We start from the raw sequence: 6000 nt of genomic DNA, 5'->3' as shown, positions 1-6000 counted from the left end.
AGCCCGATCAGCACCGCCACTTGCCTGAGAGCCGGGGCGGCCGGAGCGCGCCCCGAGCTCGGGCGCCGCCGCCGCTACCTCGGTGAGGTGAGTTGGAGCCTGGGGTCCCCGCGGAGGTCCGGGGGGAGGCTCGGGGCGCGCTTCCGGGGGCTGTGGGGAAAGATCGCGCGGCGCACGCGGCGGAGTTGGCGGAGCCCCTGCACTCCCGAGTTGGAGCTCTGGGGGTGGCCTGCTGGGGAGTGAGGCGCCCCGTCGACACTGCGGCCCGCGTGGGTGGGGGCGCCGGGGAACTTAGGGGAACTCCAGCTCTCCGCGGAGGGGGTGGGAAGGAGGGAAGTGGCGTGGGGGTGGGCCGGCGGCGGGGGGGCTCCCTAGCAATACGCAGGACAGTCCCCCACTGTGTGCCCCAGCCCCTGGGGCATGGCCGCCATGCGGCTACCTCCTCCCCAAGCAGCTCCAGACTTGGGGGGCGACACTGCGCCTTATTTTCCAGCGGGCAGTGCCGGTTTGGGGAGCCCCTGGAAATGGCACCCCTGACTCCCTGATCGGCTGCTGTGAAAGGACGCACGGGGGTGGGGTTCCTGCCCGCAGGGTAGGGGCTGGCCGGTGTCGCTCCTGGGCGAGGCGCTGGGCGAGGGTCCCCCGGAGAGAGGCGCCTCTTGTTCCCCCTCCCCCGCGGACCGGTGTTCCTGGTGCTTGGGCCTGCCTCCCGCGGCTGGTGACGCCTCATCGCGCCGCCTCCTGGTCCCTCCCCCGGGCTGTGCAGATACTTGGGATGCCACTAGTTTGGGAAGTTGGAATTCAGAGCTGGTCCCACTTGGGCTGGGCCTGGAGGCCCCAGGCCCCGGTGTTGGGGGAGCACCCCCCCCACGCCTGGGGAGGGTGGGGCGCCCTTGGGGCGCACCTGCCCCATGCTGGACGCTTGCAGGGAAAAGCCCTAGGGAGGGAGAGAGGGCGAGACTGGAGAGAGGGAGAGACACGCTGTACCTGTGAGCTGAAGTCGCCCGGGCCCAATTAGCGTGGGGGTGCCCGGCGTTATTTTTACATTGTAGGCTTATTTTTTTTGGAAGCGAGTGTCCTCTCGCCGCCTGTCGCCTGCTCAGGCTCTCCAGGGTCTGGTGCAGGCAGCGGAGGTGGATCTGTTCTGGCGGCTCAGCCTCCTCCCTTCCTCCCCTCCTACTCCCCCCCTGTTGGTGAGAACTGGTTTTATTATGATTTTTTTTTTCCCTTTTGCAGATTTGGAGGAAGGATGTGTGAGGGAGGGAAAGAGGGAGAGAAGGGGGAGGAGAGAGAATCCCTGTGGGCTGGTTGGGGGAGTTTGGGCGCCTTGGGATGTGTTATCATGGCCTTGACTTTGCCCTTTTTAAACCAGCCCTGGGTCCCTGTCTGCTTTGATATGGAGGGCTCTCTCCGCCAGGGGGGAGGGTGTGGGGGCATTGTGTAGTCCATCGTGGGTGTTCTTTTTTGAAGGGGGGCAGTGACCGAGAAAGGAATAAGTGTGAGCTGGTACCGAGCCAGTGCCAGGCAGCTCAGCTACTTGGGTTCAAATCTTAAGCTCCCCACTCCTGACCCTGAACAAATGCCCTGAACAAATGACTTAACCTCTTTGTGCCTCGGGTTTGTAGTGAGAACTGATAACACATCCAAAGTGCTTGTATAGTCAGCTGACCGCTGCTGTCGTCATTATTTCCAGGTTTCAGAAACTTGGCCAGTAATCCAGTGGCCTGGAAATCTTGTGCGGAGGGCAGCCTGGCCTGTAGCCTGGGGCGTGGGGGTGTGGTGATTCCACCCTCGGCCCTTTCCCTCGAGGATGGAGCACAGGCGGTGCCTCGCGCCCATTGACCGGATGCGCAGACCGAGTCGGCCGCGGGGCGCGCGCGGGAGCAGCAGCGCGCGGTCAGCGGTGACTCGGCAAGGCAGCAGCAGCGGCCGGGAGCTTCGAGGGCATCTTGGGCCGGCGTCCTGGGCGGGCGCCGTCTGGCTTCCCCGGGCCGGCTGCCTTGTCCCTGCTTGGAAATTTACCACCGCTGCCGCCGCCGCCTGCCGCCGCCGCCGCCGCCGGGTGCCTGGGGAGTCTGCGGTGTCCAGACGAGGGGGCGGGAACCCAGCGCTGAGCGGGCCTGCTCCGGCCTCTCCCACTGAGCTATTTACGCTTGCTCGGGGATCAATACTATTGATAAATCCATGTAAATGGTAATGTGGCTGTCAAGCCCCAGTGAGGGATGGAGACCTCTCCTGGGGGCGCGCAGCCCCCACCCTCTCCGCTAGGCTTTGGCTACGTGGGAAGGATTTATTTGGCATAATCCGTTCTTTCCCCCCAATTAATAATACTCATACCACCTAAAGATTTCTGAGAGCTCTGCAAACACGAATTTAGCTGCAGGAAAGCCCGGAGTTGGGGAGGGCGGGATTGTTCTCTGGTGTGGGGGTGGGGGGATTGACTGCCTGGCAAGGAAAGGCACCCCAGGAGTCCCAGCCCCCAGCGGCTTGCTATTCAGCTGGATGTGGAGGCTGCCTGCTTTGCTTTCACCCCAACTGCTATGGGGGGGGGTATGCCTTGTTCTGTGTTCTCACCCCCCGTGGAGTTCTGTGGGTGAAGAAGTTGGGGGTTCACGCTGAGATTAGGGGGCTGCGGAGAGTCTTGCCCCTCTAATCTCCCAACTTGAGAGGGCTTCTGTCTGAGAAGTCAGGTCCAGGACCATCACCCCTTCCCTCTGAAACCCCTCCATGCAATGGTGTCTGACAATAGGGGCCCGGAGCTTTATTTGTGTGTTTTTCCCTCCTCTGTCTCCTTTTCATGTCTCTGGTACCACAGCTGCCTCCCCAGGTGACACCTCTGAGAGTGGCTTCCCTGCGGGGGCAGGGCGCAGCTCTAGAGCTGGTGATTCCTGCCCCAGGTGTTTTGGGGGAGGGGGCTGGCTCAGGTGCCTTGGGGTGGGGGCAGAGGGGACGTGAGCCAGGGCTGTAACCTGGTGAGGGGGTGTCTTCTTTAAAGAGCTGTAATGCATGGGTGTGTTGGGTCCTTAGGGAACTGACACTTCGGAAAGGTCCCTTGGACCTTTGGAGGATCCTTGGAAGTGGGGAGGGACTTTACTGCCCTGTCACATGAATTTGAGGCTCAGGAGTTGGAAAATACTATATGTTTAAATATTGCAACAGTTGTACATCCAGCAAAGAGCCATCTCACAGAAAGCACGGAATTCGCACCTAGCCCCCCATCCCCCCACCCCAGGAATTCATTTGTTTACTCTTTACTACTATCCTTGAGATGGTAAAGTTGAGGCACAGAGAGGTTAAGTGACTTGCCCAAGGTCACACAGCTTAGACATGCAACTAAGAATAAGACCTGGGATTGTCTGTCCCTGGTCTTGTTGATGCAGCAGGAATGTCCTGCAGACCTGTGAGGGCCCTAGAGCGCCTAGGGGAAGGCGATCAAGAAATTATGTTGCTTATTTGAGCAGCACCTACAGATCTTTGGCCCAGAGGGCAGGAGCCTGAGAACTTGTTCTCCCCAGGATTTGGGGAGGGGGGACCATGCCAGCGCTGGGCTTGGCCTTTCTTTGAAGTCTCATTTTATCTTAAACATTCATGCAAATTTGGCATTCTCTTTGGCGACAGGGCTGTGTTTATTTTGAAATGAAAACACGGTTTTGAATTATTTAGCATGGCGTATACCGGGCTCCAGAAAGCTGCATCAGATGAGTGCTGTGCCCTGTGCCATGGCCCGGAGTGCCCACAGGCTGGCGGGCAGCCCGGCCACTTTGTAGCTGGAGACCTTGAGTTGCTGGGGTGGATGCTGCTTCCCTCCATCTTGCAGCTGAGGGGACATGGGGCCTTGGGGCCAGCGAGCCTGGTGGGACTTGCACTTAGCCAGAACGGTCTCTATCATTTTATCTCTGTTCTAGACCCAAGCGAGGCTTCTGTGCCCAGCATGTCCACACCACCATGCTCAGCTGGACTTGGGCCAGATGCCTGAAGACTCAGAGCCATAAAGAATCAGCTTGAACACAGAGTAGAGGACATTCTGGGTGTTTCTCTGGTGTTCTTGTGAGGGCAGTGACTTAGCCCTGTAGGTGGCGGTCAGTCAAGCCCAGCCTTGGCCTTTTCAGTACACCCAGCCTGCGCCTGCCGCTCCCCAATCGTGTGGTGCTCTGGTCTGGGGACTGGGGAGTGGACCCATTGTCTACTGCCCACAAGGCAGTGGAGGGGATTAGAGGCAGAAGATGACCATACTGGGCTTGACTTATTTAACTTCTGGGAACCTCTGCTTGCTCAAATCTAAGATGGGGGTGATGGTGATAATGCTCGTATTGTGGGGTGAGGACCCTTGTTTTGCTGGAGTTACTGTTACCCTTTGGCCTACCCTGTTGGAGAGGGAAGGTGACCCACGAGCTAGGTGGTTGGGTGCCCTCCTCCCTCCAGGGGTTGCTGGATGGCCCCTTCCTGAGCCATGTCTCCCCTGGGAGACATGAGGCCTGGGCCCCAGGCCTGGGTTTGGTCCCTCTGGACATGGCTGGACCCTCTGCAGTGGCCTGGCTGGTGATTCCAGACCATCCAGGCCTTCCCTTTGCCTTTGGAATCATTCAAGACCTATCAGGAACTGGAAGGCCAGGAGGTCCTGGGGTGGAGGAGGGCAGGAGGAAGTCAGGGGGCTGATGGGGAGGACAAAGGAGCCCATCTTTGGGGGTGGGGAATTGAAATTCACCTCCACCTGTGAAAAGGGGACTTTGGAAGGGAGATTTTGGAAAGAACTTTGATGTCAGACCTAGGTCCCAGTCAACCAGTAATTGAAGTGAAGGGTCTGGTCTTCTAGCCTCAGTTTCCTTTGGAGAAAATGGCTCGCACAGGACAGTGTGGAGCTTTGTCCACAGTGTCCAGTTACCCTCTCCCGAGGGCTGCACAGCTGAATTGGCAACTGTGTTTCATTTTAAAGAACTTACATGTGAATAGTCACTTGTGCCCTAGGATAGATGCCTGGGTAGGTGATGAAGCGAGATTGGAGTTGTGCTTGGGAGCCTCTGACTTTGTCCCCTTGGTGATCTCTCTCACCTGGTGCCCCTGAGGGCTGCCATGTTGGAGGACCCCTTTTGTGGCCCCACTTTCCAGTCAAAGCCCAGGGCTCTCCCCAGGGCTGGCCCAGGCTCCGGTTCCGTGCCTCCCCTTGCCACGCCCCTTCCCTCTGGGGCACGTGTCCAGCAGACCCTTCTGTGAGGATGGGAATGTTCTGGATCCTCCCTGACCAGTAGCTTCTCCAACAGCTATGCATGGTGCAAGAAACAAGGTGAGGCTGATGTGGCCAGGAAGGCAATTTTGTTTTCTACTAATTTTAATGAGCTATGATGATCACGCTGCCAGTGGCCGCTACCCGTGGGGAAGTGTGGCTTCCGTGTCTCGCCTTCTTGTTGACTCAGCTCCAGATGCTGCTGGCGATTTGAGTCTCGGCTTTGCCCTTTCTGTATGCTCTGGGGTTGGGCCCTCCTTTCTCAGGGTTGGGTGCTCTAGCCTATGCAGTAGCCATGGTGCCCACTGCCAGCCTGACAACAGAGAGGATTCGGCCCGCTGACCACTGCTGTCTTCAGGCTACCGGCCCCGTGGCTCATTTTTATCCCTGTGGTATCACTGCCCCTGAGACCGGAGAGCTGGGCTTAGGGTCAGCACGTCCTTCCTGGCTGTTAGCTCCAGAGTGTGGCCGATTTAGGGGCCCAGCCTGACTAGAGAAGCTCAGTGGTACCTAGAGACCTCTCCCTACCCCACCCGCGAGTAGATGCACCTAGAAGGCCCTTCCATGAGCGTCAAGCTCCATATTTTTTATTCTTGAATTTTTTGCTTTGAATGTATATGTGGTGGACAATGATAATGATAACAACTAGATTAACTTGGGGGGGTTTGATAAAATGGCCTTTTGTCATTAGAAAAAAGTGCTGTATTTGAAAGTCCACCGCTTCCTCTGGGCTTTAGAAGAATGTGTTTTTAGAAGAGAAAATGCAAGCACTTGCTAAA

General features: G+C 58.0%; 1 protein-coding gene across 1 annotated transcript in view; it reads left to right on the top strand.

Annotated features, from left to right (window-relative positions):
- Positions 1-3: 3 nt before the first annotated feature.
- NCOR2 (nuclear receptor corepressor 2) overlaps positions 4-6000 on the top strand; it is a 170433-nt gene continuing 164436 nt past the window's right edge. The window contains exon 1 of the mRNA XM_012730934.1: positions 4-87. The gene's annotated coding sequence lies outside the window, so the exon portion shown is untranslated. The remainder of the gene's footprint in view (positions 88-6000) is intronic.

The sequence above is a fragment of the Condylura cristata genome, unplaced genomic scaffold, assembly GCF_000260355.1.
Source record: "Condylura cristata isolate star-nosed mole 26May11 unplaced genomic scaffold, ConCri1.0 scaffold00029, whole genome shotgun sequence".
NCBI classification, from domain to species: Eukaryota; Metazoa; Chordata; class Mammalia; order Eulipotyphla; family Talpidae; genus Condylura; species Condylura cristata.
This window is presented reverse-complemented; position numbering and strand designations above follow the sequence as displayed.